At 41.6% G+C, this 20,154-nt stretch overlaps 1 protein-coding gene across 2 annotated transcripts in view; it reads left to right on the forward strand.

Annotated features, from left to right (window-relative positions):
• LOC116044494 (POU domain, class 3, transcription factor 3-B) overlaps positions 1 to 20,154 on the forward strand; it is a 173,781-nt gene that overhangs the window by 72,791 nt on the left and 80,836 nt on the right. Inside the window, exon 5 of one of the 2 annotated variants that reach the window (XR_004103680.2) lies at positions 4,878 to 4,945. The exons of the other annotated variant lie outside the window; for it this stretch is intronic. The gene's annotated coding sequence lies outside the window, so the exon portion shown is untranslated. The remainder of the gene's footprint in view (positions 1 to 4,877; positions 4,946 to 20,154) is intronic. 2 annotated transcript variants of the gene reach the window in all.

A 20,154-nucleotide genomic window follows, 5' to 3' on the forward strand; every position in this document is an offset into this window, starting at 1 on the left:
TCAGCGAAAAAAAAATATTTGGATCAGATATTCAAAATATGGCAACACTGTCAAACACATCTGAATCCCAGTCCAGCTAAACTTACCCGCAGAATCAGTGCCAGGGGTGAAAGAGGAAACTGAGCCAATAAAGATGGAGGAACACTTTATGTATTACAAGATCCATATTGTTTTTGACTGAGTACATAATTGACCACTTTATAAGCTCTTGGTCTGCCAGAAGTACAGTGGAACTCTATTTGAGGTGTCCACAACCTTAAGTAGATTACACATTACACTACTGATCTTGAATATTGGTGTGGTGTCAGTAACAGGTCCCATCATTTTCTAAAACATATGTAAAGGACAGTTAAAATCTGGTGGTAATTATTGGGAAATGGAGAGAGTTGGTTAACTGAACTTGCAATAATGTAGAATGGGTCTACAGGCATACAATTGTTTCCAATAATGAATATGTTGTGCGTTTTAAAGTCAGTTTTTCCAATCATTAAGATTTCAGCAATTCTTTCCAGGAAATTTGTCTGAAAATAAATGTATTATTAAGGGTATTATTAAGTTTATTTATTTTTATATTTTCCCTATAAATTGTACCAAATTGCATAGTTAATTCCAGGAATTTCAAGTAGATAATTACAAACCTTGTAAATGTTTTACTTTATTTTAAACAGAATGTTTGTTTTTTTATATCTAAATCGCTTTTTTTCAAAATCTTTTTCAATGACAACCTTGGCCATATCGGCATGTTACACAAACCAAAACATAACCAACACTCGCATATGAAAAACTTTAAGTCATTAAACAAATGTGTGTCTAAATCTTAGCTAAGGAGTTGCCCAACACTCTATTGTAACCAAGATCCAAAGTGTATCCTCTCTGTATGTACATAAAAACACATGTTGTCTTGAAGACTACAGCTCCGTCTTTGGATGAATGGCTCCAAAATACCACGTTGCTCATCCTACTCCAGCCTCACACACAGTTCCAGTCCGCAGCTATTAATAGACCCGTCTACCTCTTTAAGGACTCTCGGACACTCAGGAGGCTCTTTAGAGTCCTGATTGCATTCTTTAAAAATTAGGTTTTATTTTTTTATAGCTTATATGAGGCTCCAGCTTTTAGGACGCGTCATCTGTCCTTATTCCCAAAGCAGCTTGAACTTGAAACTGCACAGGAAGATTAGCTAATTAAAGCAACATGGTGGACTAAAGAGACAAAAGTTGAGCATTAAAATAGGCCAAAACAGGGTATATTTGGACCTAATACTGTAGGGGTAGACTTAATACCATAAAATGCATACAGTATACTGGATTGCTGAGATTATATTTCAAAAGGTTTTTCAGTGGGAAACGTATGTATTAGTTAATTTGGCATGGCTGTCTGGACTAAGGTATATGGCTAAAACAGAGGCAAGAGTTCATTTAAAACAAGTCAAATGGGCATCAATTTTACCCACTCCAGGAAGTTGACGCCTGGAGTGGGTAAAAGTGGATGAAATAGCACCCCAACAGAGCCAGCATATGGAGCTGATCATCTCCCAGCCAGCTGACTTCATTTTGCACCTTTATTACTAATCATTACAGCTAAAGAGAGATCTCGGCAGCAATGGGAATGAAATGACTAGGATGCAGCACCTTGTTATGTCTATTAGCCTCGCAAAGGTGTTTGTGTTAACATTTTTCTATGTCCTGACACTATAGTTAACTGACCCTCCAGCACTCTTTGCCCTTATTTGACCTATATTAAGACCAGCAGACTGCAGTGCTCTTAACTACTCATTTAAAAAACAATCTAAATGGTTAGACTGAGATTCTCTTGTTTCCACTCTTTATTTCCTTATACATTTCCACCCTTCACAAGAAACAGAAAAGAGGTGGGTAGTAGTGAGATTCTCCCAAACATTTAGGACAGCTCCTCCGTTTGACTATCTGCCTTATCAACCTCCAGTATTTTGACAGTGCAGCACAGTGTGTCTCAAAGAAACTGTGTCTGTGTAAAGGAAGTGGCGGGGAGTTGGCGTGTCTGGTGCTAAACTCACAGCAGAGCACGTCGTGTTGTGATATGACCCGGCGCTGACTCGCAGATGATGGAAGACAAAAAAAAAACTGAGAGAGAGAGAGACTTTTTAAACTCCTAAATAATGAGAAGGGGGGGGGGAGGGGGTGTGAATCAGAGATGAAGGGATGCCGCCTATCCGTGGTTTCCTCCTTCCTCTTCTCTCCTCCCTCCCGTATGCACAGAGGCTCCCATGCTGCTCAAGACAGATGCTGGGGGAAACAGCAAGGCATGTTGCTACTGTGGCTTGTTTCTCAATCAGAGGCTTAACTCAACACCTAACACACACACACACACACACACACACACACACACACACACACACACACATACAAACAAACATAGTATCTTGGCACAAAGATGGAATTTGTGTGCTCATACACACTCACACGCACACACACACATACATACTCACACATCCGGATAATATCCGTTGAGATGTGAGATTACAAACGCTATAGCTCCACCTGTTCTTTGCCATAACAGGTGCCTGTGATAATTATTTCACTTCTCTCTGATGAACCCGGCTCACACTAGACAGCATGCAACTGTAGCAAACCAGAACATTTCATTAAACTTTTGCTTTGTAATTACTGTATTTGATTTCTATTTGATCCATTTATCTGTGCAAATACAACTTTCCTACCAAAATCAACATGGGCTATTTTTTTTTTCTGTTCCTATGAGCCAACAGATGGTTAAGTGTCAAAGGTCACTGTTTGGCTTTGAGGTAACAGCCACCGTTAGGGGGGGTCAATCTGTGTGCTCAATAAGCCGGGGACCTGGCGAGTACACCAAATTGATTCAGTCCTCTGCGGCACGCTGCTGGGATCTGCGCTCCTGTGGCTTCCCCCTTGTCTTGGCTATCTGTAACAGCTATCAGCGCTAATCGGAAGTCAGTCTCATGCCCTTATAGACAATAGGAGTCGTGAAATCAAACGTAGCATGCAGAAGACATAAAAGAAGGTCAAGGTGTGGCCATCGAAGATGAAATGCATGCATTTTGCACACTGTTGCTAATGCAAATGGAGACAGAAAAAAAAAAATTGATGCCATAATTTGCAGGGAATGGCAGATGAAAGCAATGCGTCGCATGCAAAACGTTTAAACAATCTTTTCTCAATTAATCTTTTATTAAATATATGGTGCTCAACATGCAAGAGTCTTTCAGGCAACCTCTCAAACACGTTGTGGCGACAGCATCCTCTACCTGTCCTCTTGCACTACCTGTTGCCAAAATTTTCTCTACATACCGACCAGGTAAACCTCACCTGTCTGGAATCTGTAGAACTGGAATCTAACTCTTGATTGCAAAAGTCATGCAAACCATTTTTTTCTAATGGTCCAGGAACCATCAGAGTGGTGTCTGTAGTACTGATCATCCCTGTAGTTCCTTTCTAGCATCTATTCAAGCATCCAAGTCATTTCTAATCCATAAATTCAGATGTAGTTGAAAGCCAAACGGTCCTGAGTTAAGCTCCTTTTGGCTTCTTGACTCTCTGGTCATAGTTCTCTCTATGTTGTAAAGACTGTACAAGCATCTACATTGTGACCCATTGCCTTAAAGGAAAATATTTCTTCCTTGCGTCTCATTAATGAAATGTCTCTTGTTTCCTGTAGGATGAACAGAAATAACAAGGCCACAGCTGTCTTCTCCTTGCTGACCCATCGTCCTATCTGCAACTGTCTGAAACACTAGAACAAGACAAAGAAAGCCTTTTTTCATTGGTGGAAGTTCGCGAAAATAATCTATTGCAGGGATCCTGTATCAAAAATAATGGCACGACCGGTTCTCTCTGTCTCTTTTGGTGTGTGGGCTAATTTCGGCACTTACTTTTGACTTTTGGCTTTTGATAGCTCTGTCTGCGTTGATAGATGATATCACCGTTGCTGGCTGGAAGTACACCCGATTTTTATTTTTTTTCACAAGCTGTGGCGTTGATGATATACATTATCGGACTAAGTGTGTGTGGAGTATGATTCTGGTGCTGCCTCATTACTGCAGGATTACATGTGCATCCATTGGCAAAGGTGGGTGCTCAATCACTCTCCCCCTGTACTCCTCTAATTCACAGAATGATGAAATTATCCCTTTTTTCTCCCTCTGACATTTCACACACATTCTCTTAAGCACAAAAAAAATTCACGTCCACAGTCACAGGTATTTTCTCTGGCTCTCAGCCCCCCCCCCCACACACATACGCACACTTGCAAAGAGAGACTGAAGGCCACTGTGTGACAAAAGAGGAGCATTTTGTGCCTTTGACATGATCTCCCCTCCCCACAGTTGACGAGGGCCCACAAAGCCTGGCAGTGAATGAGGGTCAGCTGCAGCCTGGCCCCTGGGAGCCTCCCGTCGAGCCTTTTAATGAATGTCATTTTCTTGCATTAACCACCCCGATTGTTGGATAATGGCCTCCCAACAATAACATTTAACCAATTCCCCTGTCTTTTGGGCTGGCTCATTTGGGCCTCAGCAGGGGGTGGTAATTGATTGTGTAATTCCAATCAGAGCTGTAAACAGATTGGAGGTTCCTTCGGAGCTTCCTCTCCAACATACATACAAACGCACACACATGCACACATCCTCCTCTCACACCAGATTACACCAAAGATTCGTGCAAAATAACCTCGCTTTTCCTAAAAGGAAACTGTTAAACACATACATAGAATGAAAGCTCCTTTAGTCTTTATCTTCAGTGCAAAGAAAATAAAAAAAATAATGTGGCTTCTGCGTGACCCTGGCACTGTTGTGTGCTAACATGTTCCACTGGCTTTTCTTTTACACCCTCCCCTCCCTTCCCTCTGCTCTTCTTTTTTCTCAGATTGATTGTATTTCTCTCTCATCGTCTGCTGCACAGATCCAGAGACTTAGGAGCTGGCTATGGAGGAGGTGAGGGGGTTAACTGCACTCGCCAATTTAGATTTACTGTGAGACAGACACTGGTTGGGAGGGGGGGGGCATGTTGTCTCCATGGAGATAAGGGAAAACGGCACATTGCGTGCGCAAGTGTGTATGCACATGTTCAGGCATTCAACTTATTGTCACCAGAAAACTATTTATTTACTAAGTGTGTGTGTCTGTGTCTGAAACCTAGACATTTTGAAACATTCTCCGTGTACATGATTCTTCTCGTTTAGCGTGTGGTGCCTGTAAGCTATCTGGTCAGGGTTTTTGTCACCTTCCTGTCGTTTTCCATTTAGGAAATATGACTGACAGTATGTGTAATGCAAGAAAGTGAGTTCCCTCAACTTGCCTTCTCTGCTTTAGTTATTAACTTCTTGCGTTTCACAGGATAATGTTTGGCAGCGTAGACTTGTTGCTTTCAGCTGCGAGTCCTATCAGTTCGTTGAGTTTTCTCTTTACCTCTCCCACAGTGAATTTCTCTTCCTGAATGATCGCTGAATTGTCTTGCAAAGGCTTGTGGTCTTCTCTCTGCAGGACTTGATCATAGCTTTTTGTAGCTGCTTTGCACATATTTTCATATCCGTGAGCAGGTGAAAAGATGTCTGGGTGTATAATTCGGGCTAAATTTGGTTTATGTGTGATTTAGATAAAAAAAAACAATTTAATCTGAAATTGAGCTAAATATTTTTTATTTATTTTTATTTTTAGGCTACTTGTAAACCTGTAGTTCAGTTTATTTGACCTGCACCTGAAGCATTTTGTAAATAATATATATCAGTGTTGTAGTACTCGAGATTGTTCTTCACTTTTTATATGTCTCGGTCTCGGAATCGACCGCATTTTTTCTCGGTCTCGGATAAAGACGACTCTGGGTTTTATCATGACCACAGCTGCAGAGATATCACTAAATCACCTCTGCATTGTCTAGTTTTATGTTAACATCATTACTGTGATTGGATGTAAAACTTCCTTCTCCAAATGCAACCAATAACTTGACTCATTTCTACGATTTGGGGGAAAAAATCTAATTGCGATTTTTCTGCCACATATTGCGATTATGATTAAAAAATTTTTTAGCTGCATATTGCATCTTCTATGATCATGTTAAATAAAGTAATACAATACAAAATAAATGAAAGATCCACTGACAATTAGGATAAAGGAAAAAAGGATATTTCTGTAAACAATCTGTGATATGTAACATTATTCCCGCATTTATCTTATGAAAAAAGAAGTAAATATAATAGAGAAGAGGAATAAAAAAAGGTTAAACCAAATGTTACACCAAACATTCAACTAAATATTTCACATTTGATTAATCGCGGTCTTCACGATTAGCTAATCGCATTCTTTCAAATCGCGATTTCGATTTGAAAAAGATTAATCGTTTCACTTTTACTGTAAATAAAACTGCTAAAATACACGGACATGGGCTCAGCCTGCTGCTTTCCACTTTCTGATGTAGAAGGGAAGATCCCCATACTCACGTGCTGATGCGTACATATGTTGTCATGGTAACCAAATGATCTTGCATCATTACATACATTGCTTTCACAGATTCCATAGACGATAGCTTTCTTGACCGTTGTGATCAGCAGATGGATTTAAGCATAGTTTAATGTCGTTTAACTACCATCAGAAAATCCTGTGGTTGATCTGCTTTTGTTTCCCAATTAGTTTGGAACCGTCCACAAGTTTTCAGTCAGTCAGTAGTTTGGTCCATAGCACATATAACACCTTCCTTAAATGAACCACATCAAGCTAGTAAGGGTCTTATGCATGCATTGTTTCAGCGTGTTTTCATTGATTTAATTGGCATTATGACATATTAAGTGTAGTCATTTAAATGATGTTAAAACTGTAAACTCTCACTGTTCATCTACATGCACTGCTGGTTTTGCCTAGGATGATGTCAAGTTGTCTATATATGACCAGGTGTGTCGGAGGCAAGCATACTGTACACTATCAAACAAGAAAATGGGGTGCCTGGGTAGCTAACCTGGTAGAGCAGGCAATATAACATAGAGGTTTACCCCTCGACGCAGCGGCCGCAGGTTCGACTCCGCCCTGCGGCCCTTTGCTGCATGTCAGTCCCCCTCTCTCTCCCCTTTCATGTCTTCAGCTGTCCTATATGAATTAAGGCCTAATAATGCCCAAAGAAATCTTAAAAAAAAAAAAAATGGACCCAGAAAGGAAATGTATCACCAGTACTTGAACTGATATTGCTAAAATAAGCCATATAAAAAATCTGTATTTTTTCAGAGGTATTAAGACATCCTGTTGTTCCCCCTCTGGAAATTAAAACACTATCTTACAGGCTACCATGTGTTTTCTCTCCAACTCTGACAGCACCTGGTGATTACCTCTATCTCCGGCATAATTCAACATTCACACAGCCTCCACAGACAGTACAACTACATCACACCAAAGTTAACCATTAAAGAGCCCTCTCCGATGGTTTCTGGGTAATGGTTTTCCTCTCTCATCATCAAAACACTGGAGTTAGGAGATCAGCAGAAACAAAAGACAATCCTCAACCTACCCTCGCCCTTCCATTCAAAGATGATTATATTATTTTATTACGCCTCAAAGACTAAAGATTTATGCCGGCACCCAATCTGCCGACGCTTAGTAGGATCTGGGTTCATTTCAGCCTCTGCCTCCTCCCATCTTTCTGCTGACTGTGCAATCCGAGGCTGGTGAGTAAATCTAATATAAAGGCGTTATTGATTTGCAGGTCCTTAATCACTTTGATTTGGCCCAGTTTTCACTGACCCCCACTGCAGCTATGAGTTCCCCAGGGGTGGGCCTTCAGCATCGCAGACGGGCAGATACTCAGGCAAATGCATTTTTTCTCCGATGCCAAAGAGATTTAGAAATCCTATCATCAATCATCTCATCACTAATATTTATACATGTGGTGTGGCGATCAATGTTTTTTTTTTATTCAGCTCATCAGTGTGCTGGAGGAACTTTATGCATGAGTGTAGTGTATGTGTGGAAGCAGTGCACAACCTAAATGACTGTGTATGGAAATCTTATAACTCACAGATCTGTTATTAGTTTGAAAGTTTTGACTTTTGAAACTGGTCAGACTAAAAAAAGAAAAGTTGATGGCCTAAGTATTTGGACACTTGCACATTGAAGCCATAACGTAGCAGATGATCACTTTGTAGTTGATTATTCCCAAACCGTAACAGCCCACACTTTTCTTTGAAGATTTATTAGTGAGTTGCCAGACCTTCCTCCACAGCGCTGCGGAGGAGGGTCTGGCTAGTCCACACAGCATTCCGCGATGGGAGAAAACGTGCTCTGGTTTATTGGCATTTCTTTAAACCAATCACAATAGTTTTGGGCGGCGCTAAGCGCTGGACAGAGCCATGGTGCTTCTGCAAAATAGCCTCGGGAAGGAACTTGTTTTGCTGGAACATGTGTACGTTCAAAAGTTGTTTTAGTTGTACAACAGAAAACTCAGATTGGACAGATAGTCTAGCTAGCTGTCTGGATTTACCCTGCAGAGATCTGAGGAGCAGTTAACCATAGTCCTCATAAATCGACTGGAGTATACAAATTCTAACAAATAAAGTGGAAGGTAACCGACATCCAGCCGAAAAGGACATCTGGTGGAATTTTCTGTGAGTTTGGGAACTGGCGATAAGGTCTGGCTCACAGCAGCGACAGTTCATCCATAGAGCTCTGTGCAGACTCTACCACCCTCCTCCAGTGTTATATTTCCTATTATTCCCATGCTTCCAAGTGTAGCTGATATATTTCTATGGCAATTAATATGCTGTATTTTCATGTTTCATAACATAGCGTTTCAATTGAATATTTTGCAACAGTTCAAAACAAGAAATTTGAAGAGGTCATCTTGAGAAAATACAGATTCATCGACAATGAAAATAAATGTTAGTTGCAGCCCTATTTTGGACGCAGAATGCTAAAGTTGCAGTTTCATCTATGCTTCACAATAATTGGCATTACAGACGTAATGTTAATGTATGTTTAAGAGGGGTTGATTCTCCAGAATAATCCTCTTTGGTCCTTTGATTCTTCCAGTGCTACCTAAAACAGCAGATCCTTTTTTGTCAGATCTTCCTCAATTACCATTTGTTATAGGTTTTGCATAAATCTGCTAATTACCAGAGCGGTTTGTCGAAGCATGAGCCTGTCAGGGCTGTAACGCTGGAATGTACTTTTGAGAGCCTGTGAATACTTTGTTTCTCCATAGTTGCACTTTTGCGGCTTATGCATGGTTATGGAAATAATGTATTTTGATTTATTTGTGTATAAGTATAATATATATCTATAAGTATGTATTATTTGCATTTATGCAACAAATTATGCTCCAAAATTAACATTTCCCTTAATTGGTACTAAGGGTTTGAGCCCAAACCATTAACACAACACAAGAGTAAACCAAAGCATGTGTCATTTTTTGGTAGAATAGTGTATATTAGACATAGAAGATTTTTACTTCACAGCAGCAAGACCCATTTTACGGTACAGTACAGAAGGAACTTTAAATCCGTAGTTAATATCAATAATCTTTAAGAGGAAGTAAAATATAATCTTAGCACTTGTGCGCTCACACATATACCCAAAACATACTCGCATGTATATGTTATGTGTGTCTCGGCACGGCGTGCCCACGTGACTGTGCGAGCCATGCATCTAATAGATGTGTGCTGCTATGTGCTGGATTTCATGAACCAACTGTGTCACTTGATAAACAATGCTAATTAAGAGAGACAGTGGGATTGCCTCAGTGACCCCTCTTCCCCATCAGTGTTTGTTTGTTGTTATTGTTCATGCTAATTAGGCTTAATCCCCTGTTCTCTCGCCGTGGACTCTGACCAGCGTCGGGTGTCCGTGCTGCAGCCAATCACGTGCAGCGATACTGCGGGGTTGAGACGTAGAGGAGGGGTGATTGCCGTGCGGGTACATGCAGACGGGAGAAGAGGGGGGAGTTAAGCTTCTAGCTGGACTGGCATGTGTGTGTGTGGAGGGGGGGTATCATGTCGGGTGGGGCCCCTGGCAGCCATTGTCTTGCAGTACAATGATACGGCTCACAAGTGAGCAGTGGGCCAATAATGAGGAGGAGGCCCCACTGAACAGCGTGTCCCTGCCAATTGTTCTGCCGCCACAGTGGGAGAATGGAGCTGTCCACACACACACACACACACACACACACACACACACACACACACACACACACACACACTACACATCTATACTCTTAATACCTTCCTTGCAGTATGCCTACTCCCACTCTCCTCTCTCTATGCCCCACACACACTCCCATCTAATATCTCTGACATGGGGAGTGTGTTCACTAATGGCTAATTAAAACAGGACTATTAATGAATGGCCAAGCAGCAGACATGATAAGGAAACTTAGAGGGGTGAATTAACACATCCTTAACGTGTCATCACAACCAGCTGCAGCCGTGTGTGTGTGTGTGTGTGTGTGTATGTGTGTGTGTGTGTGTGTGTGTGTGTCTGTTGTTTCACACAATGTATTTTTTTAGATAATGGAAAAACATATATAAAATCAGGCGTGCCGCTCCTTTAAACACTGAATATATGAAATATTACCCTGATAAATATTACTGTGGTACTAAAAGTCACTTATTGGTACAGTAACAGTATTAATTAGTGTGTAAATATAACAAGTAACTTTTTTAAAGTGAAATGAGCTTTATGGGGACTGACTGTAAGCTTTCATGCAGCCAAGGAAAATCTTATAACGTAAAGTTTGAGTAAGAATAGATGACCTTGACTAAAATATTAGGTTTCCTTGATGTCATAGAAGACCATTAAAGTCCTTGAGTTTCATCTCTTGGTGTGCACAAATATGCAGATCTGATATAAAGTACTCAGAATTAGGGTTGGGTATTGTTTGGGTTTTTTCCGATAACAGTGCTATAACGATGCCAGTGCCTGAACCGACTTTAATAAAAGAACAGTACTAAACGACAGTCGGTGACATTAAAGAACATCTTATTTATTGCTAAAGCCATATGGTCATGGTATGATTTATTTAAAATGTAATAACAATAACTTATAACAATAACTTATTTCAGCAGTCAATTTCTGTTAAACGACAAAAAGAACCACTAGATGGAAGAAGGGAATCAACAACATTGAATGCACCATGCGCTTACGAGGGGCAATTGAACGCAACTCTGACGCAACTCAAAATGCAGCTAGTCTGCTCTGTGTCTAGCTGCAGACTGTTGCATGTTGGAATCCTTTCCGGTGAAACAGCTGTCAGCATTTCACTGTGTTTAAGCCAGCTACTAACGGTAGGCTAACATTACCTGCTGCCAAGTATAGTGTTATCTAGCATCATGTGCAGTGATGATTCTGTTGCCTGTAACGTCCATTTAAGAGCACCAGAGAGCATATTCATTCGGTCCGGTAGATACTGGTCGCTTAGGAACCAGTGCTATATTGGCACCAGGTTTCGGTACCCAACCCTAATCAGAAAACATTACAGACATAATTTCTTGGATGGTTTGAGGAGGTAAAGAAGTGACGTAATGGAGTATGTTTTATAACGATCTCCCCAGCCGTTCACTCACTCAGCCTCAGTGCTGCCGTGCTGTGAGGACTGGGGCAAGCTTGATGGGGCATGATGGGTCGCGGCGCGCAGCCAGAGGTCACCAGAAGCTATTACCGAGGGCAGGAAGTGGAATTATGCACGACTACCTGTGGCTTTGTCCCAGTGGCTCAGCAGCGGTCAGCGGGGGTCACTCATGCCTCAGTTGCTGCCCAGTGGGCCCTGTCTACTGGTCATGGTGGTTGTAATGAATTAGGATTGTGTGTGAAATGTATGGAAGATTTTTTTTTTCCCACTCTATGTCACTGTTTATTAAGAGGAAATGCACATTAACAAGTGTGTCACCTCCAGGATTTAGAAGCCTTCCTCTTTTCTTTTTTTTTTTTGGATAGAGTTGAGTGTTCCAGTTGAAAGAGCAGCACATTTCTGGCTGCCTGTGAGAGACACTTTGGGGAGAAACTGGTGACTGCTCTTCATATCGAGACTGGCAGCAGGCGGTGCTTCCCCTTCTCAGAGCTGCCGTGTTGCACAGTCGAAAGTAAAACTCCTCCTCGCCGCTGCGTGAGATTCTGATGGAGGGAAACAGTGAAGGGGGGAAAAGCAGAGTTCCTTTATGTGAGCGCTCAGCAGATTTAGAGGTCATGCAAGGTAGTTCTCAGAGCTGGAATCCTTCTGCAGAGTGCACACCAACATGCTCACACTCTTTCTTTTCTCACAGCCACACACACACACACACACACAAAATGTCACTTTCACACACACAAGAAAAGGAGAAGCGATATGCAAGCGGAGGTGAGAGAGTGGGGTCAGATGAGGAGGAGTTGGGCTGGATGGAGTGAGAAAAGAGGAGTAAAAAGTGCTGAACACATGAGAGGAAGATGTGTAATGATTAGCTAGCGAGCCGACCAGTATCAGGAGGCAGTTTGGGGCTTTATGGTTGCCTTCATGCTCTGTCAGCTTAGCCCCTCTGAACGACAGGAAAGCCCATTTCCTAGCCCGTGGCTCTGTGACCAGTGGAGGACAAACTCACACTTACACACACACACACACACACACACACACACACACACACACAAAATACACCTAACTTCATGCACACACTTAAAACATGGTATGTGTAGAAACATCAATACATCATTGTCAAATTCATTGTGATACATGAATAATGATACCAAGGCCGACACGATGCAAAGCTCCTTTTTCACACCGGTGCTATTATTTCAAGAGCTTTTCAAAAGGATTTTTATTGTTTCATTTCTAGTTTCAGCTTGCATTCCTTAATGAACAGGAAAACTACGGAAAGTACACAAGGTCAAAATTGAACCAGAGAGTCAGTCTAATGGATTGATGTCTAAGTTTCTTACTTGGAAACCTGTCTGTCTGTTTTTACCCCATCTGCGAAAATACTCCCAAAGTTGTAAGTTGTTTCTTTCCTTGAGACCACATTTCCCATAAATCCCTTTGTTTAATGTATTTAAATGATCATTGGATTTCTTTCTCTTTACTGAGAACATATTAAAAATGATTTCTATTGAGTAGTTTTCCCTCCAAATCCGAGCTAAAAGCGTAAACTCAGAGTCAGGCTGCTAATCATGTTTGTTTGCAGCAGTTATATAAAATCCATCAAGGTAGCACCTTTAAACATGCATGCACACTCAGTCACCAAAACACACACAGGCCTATGACTCATACACACACGCAACGCTGACAAGTACACATGTTCAAACCTATAGAGACACTTTCACACCTTATATCCCACAAACACTGACAGATTGGCCACAGATTGACGTGCGCTTCTTCCTAATCAGTAAAGCAGATGAATTTAGGTGGGTGTCTCCCCAGTGGCTGTTTTGTGAGCTTCAGCTCAGCAGAATTACCTGACTGGCTGCTATTGAGAGGTCAAAGGTTGCCCTGTCTGTCTGTGCTCTCCTCAGCAATCTCCTCTTTCCTCGCCGCGCATCCCTTCCTCATATTAAATCACACTTGACACACCTGGAGCACTGAAGCAGCCTCATCCATATTTTATCTCGTTTTTAACGCTGCAGCACTTTTTTTTTTTTTTTAGGGAACTGATATATTTATTAACTGACCTACGCCGCAGCTGCGTGCATACGCCATCATGGTCGGGGAGGAATGATCGGGTTTGTTCGGGAAATAAAATGAAAAGGAGCTGTGACAAGTTTATGAAGTAAGCACAACAGCCCTTCATTACTCTCCCGGACCCCCGGCCGCCGGCGTTTTCCGATGCCAGCTTACACAGCGCACTCGTGGCACAGTGGTGGTAAAGCGAGTGAATTGTCAGGGAGAATCTTCCTTGTGCTATAACTTAGACCTTAAAGGCCTATTATTCCTGAAGAAGCCCGCTGCCGAAACCAGGTTACTGTCATAACTCACGGATGGAAGGCCCTTTTCTTTCAGGTGACAGGGGGAAAATGTTTATGGAGGAGGTAAATAATTAAATCGGGTGCTTTATCGCACAGGGGCCTCACTGTCATTCACCCGTTCTTTGGCTTTCTTTAGTTTCTTCTCCACACTCAAACAGCTAGATAGAATGGGCACAGTTTGCCCTTTTTTTAACTACAATTTAGCAGAGCAAAGCCGTTTAAACGTATGAGGAGAGGCAGGGTTAAGTGGGAGAAAAACAGGAAAAATACCTACTTGTGTGGTGTGTGTATATGGTGTGTAAGGATACACACTTGTCACCTGCACACACTAACAAAGTACTTTTGGGCTTTTCTATGAATCATGTCTAAATATCTGGCTTGCATTGTTGCTCACCGTGTTAACTTCCACATATTATACTCTGCATTCTCAGCAGCTTGCAAATGTGTAGCTACCATTTTAGTTATACAGAATGGTACGTTTTTGCAAAGTTAAAACCAGATTGACCCGTGCGACTAAAAGTGCACGTAAAAGGAGAGACGTATCTGCATTTTATGACCCAGAAAGGTCACGTGGATCAGTTAATCAGCCACTGAATGGCGAATTTTAACCGAGCTTTCCTTCATCCACCCTCTGAGCTCTCATTTCCTCCCTCGTTTCCTGTACTTCATCTGTGCTTTCCATTCTCCCCACGACTGCACTTTACCATCCCTTCTCTCTGTCCCCACCACATACTTCTCTTTCATTCTGCGTGTCTCTGTGGGGAAATATAACCAAATAAAAAATCCATAATCATTTATTAAAGACAGTTTCACACCCTCTGAAGTATGGTATTTAACAAAACAGCCCTTCAGAGAGAGACCTCAGAAAACCTTGTTTTTTTATTCTCTTATTTCAGTCATTCAATCTGTAATTTGTTTTCTTTCAGCCTACTTTGTCATATTTTCAACATGTCATATTGAATATATGCAGCAGTTGGTATTGATCTTTTTTCTTTGTCTGCCAGTTGAAACAATACATGTACCAGAAAGTTCTGTATAAACATTCAGCATGCTACAGTATGCTTTTACTAAGATGTATAAACCTTTATGCTTGGCTCCTTCTATCTTCTTCTCCAGGCAGATGCAGGCTGAATTATAGTGAGTGTGTTTTGTCTGCCTCACCATGCTGCTATGAATAACTGCCCACACCAGGTGTGTCATCCTCTAAGTAAAATCGTGTGTGAACTGCTTCAGGTGCAGATTGAGAAAATTTATGAATGTGTGTCTGCGTGCATCCAAGTGTTGGTAGATTGAGAGAGAAAGTGATCACTGGCAGCTCCTGTCTCTCTCCAACAGTTCTTATGAATTGCCCTATAAATTCTGTGTGTCCTTTTGCTCTAACACAGGCCCACATTTGTGCTTTGGCCACTGAAGAGTCCAGTCCTCGAACTCCGTCAGAAACCCCCCATCGGCTGCTATTCTCTTACTGACCTACCAAATGCCCAAACAACCTCTTACTCCAGCCACTCACACACCAAATTCTGACCCAGGGCGTAGGTTGGGCGATTGGGCGAATCTATCGCCGGTTGGCTGAGTACTTAGTATTTTTGTAATTTTATTTTACTAATTTAATGATCTGCCTCAAAAAAACGGCCTGCGCTGGACGGGAGAGGCAGACACCGGGTGAAAACAGAGCATAAAGCCAGCATATTTTCACATCTAACTTGGTGAATTAAGGGTTTATTTCCACATAGCCTCGCATTGCCAGACCTTCCTCCAGGTCTGGCTAGTCCACACAGCATTCCAGGATGGGAGAAAACGTGCTCTGGTTTATTGGCATTTCTTTAAACCAATCACAATCGTCTTGAGTGGCGCTAAGCAGCAGACGGAGCAACGGTGCCGCTGCAAAATAGCCTCAGGAAGGAACTTGTTTTGGTGGAATGTGTACGTTCAAAGGTTGTTTTAGTCGTGCAACAGAAAACTCAGATTGGACAGATAGTCTAGCTAGCTGTCTGGATTTACCCTGCAGAGATCTGAGGAGCAGTTAACCATAGTCCTCAGAAATCCACCAGAGTTTAAAATGGCGGAATTTCCGGATGCACCTGAACAATCCCCAGAAATGAAACGTGTCGATATAGACTAATTTCCATTAAGAGATATAGACTAAGAGAAAAATGGCCTAAACTGAGGCAAAGAGGTATTTGTTTGAGTCCAAACTTCAAGCGAAAGACAAGTGAAAGCTGATCCCTCTGAAGCCAAACTCTGTCCAAGAGCTTTGTTTCTCCCGAACCATTAACAAAAAGTATTAAATCAATCGATCAATCAATCAAAATGTATTTATATAGTACTTTACAGCGCCAGCAGATATCCAAAGTACTTTACATCAGGAACCAAGTACAAAACAACACATACAATAAAAAGAATGAAGCATATAACACAATAAAATCAGAAAAGGTTACAAAGAAACAGGAGAGTGAAATTGTCACACCACTACTATGTATTAAAAGCCAGCCTAAACAAATAAGTTTTGAGTTTGGACCTAAAAAGAGCTACATCTGTAATCGTCCGAATATCAGGGGGTAACTTGTTTCAGGGCAGCAACTGCAAAAGCCTGATCACCCCACCGTTTATACCTAGACCTTGGGACTTCTAAAACCTAAAATTAAGCAGCTGAAGCTCTCTGTAGGTCAGGAACTGCACTTTTTCCAAATTATCCTGTGTATTCCATCTTGCAACAGACTGTGTCAGTCATCCTTCATTTAGCCCTTCCTGATTGAGCTAATCATAATGGTTGTGACGTTTCTGTAGCTGTTTTCCTTTAGGTCATTAAACTGCTTGTCATCACACCGACAGAATGTGACAGTTTGTAGTGAGATCCGGTTCACGTGCCAGATTGTCATGCTTTTGATTTTTCCCAAAGGATTTCTGGAGAAAATAAGAAGTGTGTCTTGAGATGAGCAGAGACTGTATGGATTAAGCTTAATATTTAACCCTGAATTGATCGCTACCGACTTTAGATCGGGCTGAATTCTGCCAGATCAGTTGTCGTTTGACGCGTAGTTTGAGCAGTGTCTCGTCACTTTATCAGTTACCTGAACGATCAGCGATCTGGCTCTTGGACAATAGGCAGATCATAGATTTTGGTCGGCTGGCCACGGTCCGATTTCCATATTACTGCTGTCTAAAGATTTGTTCTAAACTGTAGTGAGCTTTAATATTATTGGAGGAGTTGTGGTTAATTGTAGTCTTGACTTAGACTATGGATCCATACGTATCTTTTAACCTTTCATCCATAGTAGAATTGCACAAAGTAATGCTATCTTTCTCGCTTTTTGTCGTCAATGTTGGGGACGTAGTCGCCTCGTTTGAAAAAACTTTATTGGAACTGTCAATGGACACAACCGACCGTGGGTTCCGTGGTTATGTTCACTGTGAGCATACAAGTTGCAGGTTCTGGCGGAGCAAAGAGGCCGATTTTAAACGTGTAGTGTGAGTTAACAAAACATCAAGATCTCAGTGCCATTTTATCGTTTAGTTTTTGAGTTGGAGTAATTTCCTTCATCTCATGCACTGTCTCTCTCTCTCTCTCTCTCTCTCTCTCTCTCTCTCTCAGACACATAGTTAAGCATCATATCCTTTTCTTTGAATTACTCTCCAGAGCTCTCTCCACCCCTCAATTGAGTTAAATTTATTTTGTCAACAAAACATACAACATTGCGAGGGCACACAAGCGGCACCTCTTACTTTCCATTTTGCTGTTTCTTATTTTAGTTTTTAAATGCTCTTGAGTCACCTCATCCCTCTGCCACACGTCTTTCTTTCATTGACTTCTTTCACAAATCTTCTTCAACCAGAGTCCAACCAGACCTGAAGGTGACACACTTGTTTAACATTCCCTGCTAACTGCAGAGTGTCTGCAGACCGAAGGGGGTTGTGATGAGTCTTTTGCCTTTTTTCCGCCATCCTAATCAGCAGGCATTGATTAATTGGATTAACCTGAAATGATCTTAATCACTGATCAATTTCCATTAGACATCCTTAAATACATCTTAATGGGATTGAAGGAGTGTCAAGTGTGTTTATATGTGTGTATGTATGGTGTGTTCATTTAAGTCGGCATGCACAATATGTGATGTGTTTGTGTTTATACTTCATATTTTTAAGTGTTAATGTGAACTAGGGCTCGGTATCGTTCAAACTTTTTTGATTACCGGTAACTATGGCTTCGATACAGGTTCCTAAAAGATAGAAAATTACTACATTACGGCACACATCTTGTTATTTATTTTTCAGCTCCTGCTACGGGCCTGCCTCTACGACGTGTAACGTTAGACAGCCAATCGCAAGCATTATTCGATCTTGGTAGAAGCATGCTGCATGCTGATAGGCTCACTGACTCTGATGATATTTGCTCTTTAGATATTGAAATTTGGTACTGAATGACAAGACATTTTTCAATACTGGATACTTTAGAGTCAATTCGGTCAGTGCCTAAAAAGTATTACATTCTGTACCCAGCCCTAATGTGCATAATTGTATTTTCCTACATTAAGTAGTATTTGGAACAGCATACCTGTGTAGGTGTGTATACATATTTGCCCTTCAGTACGTATACATGTGCGTAAATTATTATTCTGTGTGCAAAAGCATGTGGACACCGAACAAAAAGACAAACATGTCAGAATTATTTTTGCCGCCCCTCACCTGTTTCTTTGTGGCCCACAGGAGCACAGAGCGGTCTCAAAGTGAAAAAGGAATGATGTTTTTATTTCATTTCTGTAAATCTGTAACCCGTCGACTCGGGTCAGGAGCATTACACCGCATTAATCACACCTGTGCGTGCAATGTCACCCTCTGAACACATATATTTATGCTGCACGCCCACACACACTAAACACTTTTTCTACTGACGGGAAAAGGAAAAAGATTGACTGCTGTGACGATGAATGGTTTCAGGTTCACTTTCATTCATAAAACCATCTTTACGTATGTCCACATACTTTTTGCCATATATTTTATATCTAGCTCCATTGATGCCATCTTTTGTTAAAGGGAACTAACTTTTTAATGAAGTCTTATTTGTTTGCAGTACCTAATTGCAACCGTGCCTTTAAAACCTTAATAAAATATCCAGTGTCTTCCCTCCACCTCATCTCTCCCCTCCTCTTTTCTCTCTCCCACTGTCTCTCCTCCCGCCCTCCCTGCCAGCTCCTCTGTGATCCCACTGTCTCCCTCTGTTGTTGTTCTAAACAAGCAGCAGGGGGTTGTGGGTAGAGGCCTATACTCACGCTGGGTGTGTGAGTCACCGGAGGGGCTGATGGGAGGGAGACGGTGAGGAGGGTGGGAGTGAGGCTTCCCTGCACCAGTCCCCCTCTCCTTCCTTTATCTCTCTTTTCTCTGGGAGCCAGAGGTCACGCGCTCGGCAGAGCGGACTGGGCAGGTCGGCTTGACTCATTTGCAGACATCGCACACACACAAACACACACACACACACACACACACACACACACACACACACATACACTGATATTTAGGATTGGGCATCGAGAACCAGTTTTAACTTGGAATCGTTTAAAAAAAATTAAGATTCCATTGGAATAGTTTTTTTTATTGGAATAGTTTGGAAAATCTGGTTTTGAATCCGATCATCGGTTCCAACTTTAACGTGCCTAAAGGTCCAAACACACTGAAAGCGATGACTGCCAAGCCTCAATTGACACACCTCAATTGATGCTTCTATGGCACACTGCAGGCATCAGATTTGAAGCGCCAACACCACAGAACCAGCAGTATTTTAGAAAAGGTAGCTATTTAGGCAAAGATTTTGTATGTTACAGATACCCCTATCAGTGATTTTCTCCCTTGACGGACACGGTTGTAAAACCTCCATCAACCCTGCAGTCACTTTTCATCACGAAGCAGATGATTGGTTTTTTTGTTTGTTTTTTTTGCAGTGGCAGCACAGGTCACTAAAAACATTATAAATATGAAGTTTTAGTGCTTGTTCTTCATCCTCCACCGCATTAATCGCTCATTATTTCAACTCATTTATAAACGCCATCTCAATTTTGTGAGTTTTAGTTTCCATAGCAGCCATGGAGCACAGTAAACGGCGCTCTAAAGTATGGCTTTAATTTACCTTGGAAAAAGCCCGGTAAAACTGCAAATCACAATTGAATCAAAATAAAAATGTTCCTCTTATCTGTGAAATAAGCATGTGACCCGTTTCAACTCCGCCCCTCAAAGAATCAGAATCGAGGATCGAT

The sequence above is a fragment of the Sander lucioperca genome, chromosome 24 (genome assembly GCF_008315115.2).
Source record: "Sander lucioperca isolate FBNREF2018 chromosome 24, SLUC_FBN_1.2, whole genome shotgun sequence".
NCBI classification, from domain to species: domain Eukaryota; kingdom Metazoa; phylum Chordata; class Actinopteri; order Perciformes; family Percidae; genus Sander; species Sander lucioperca.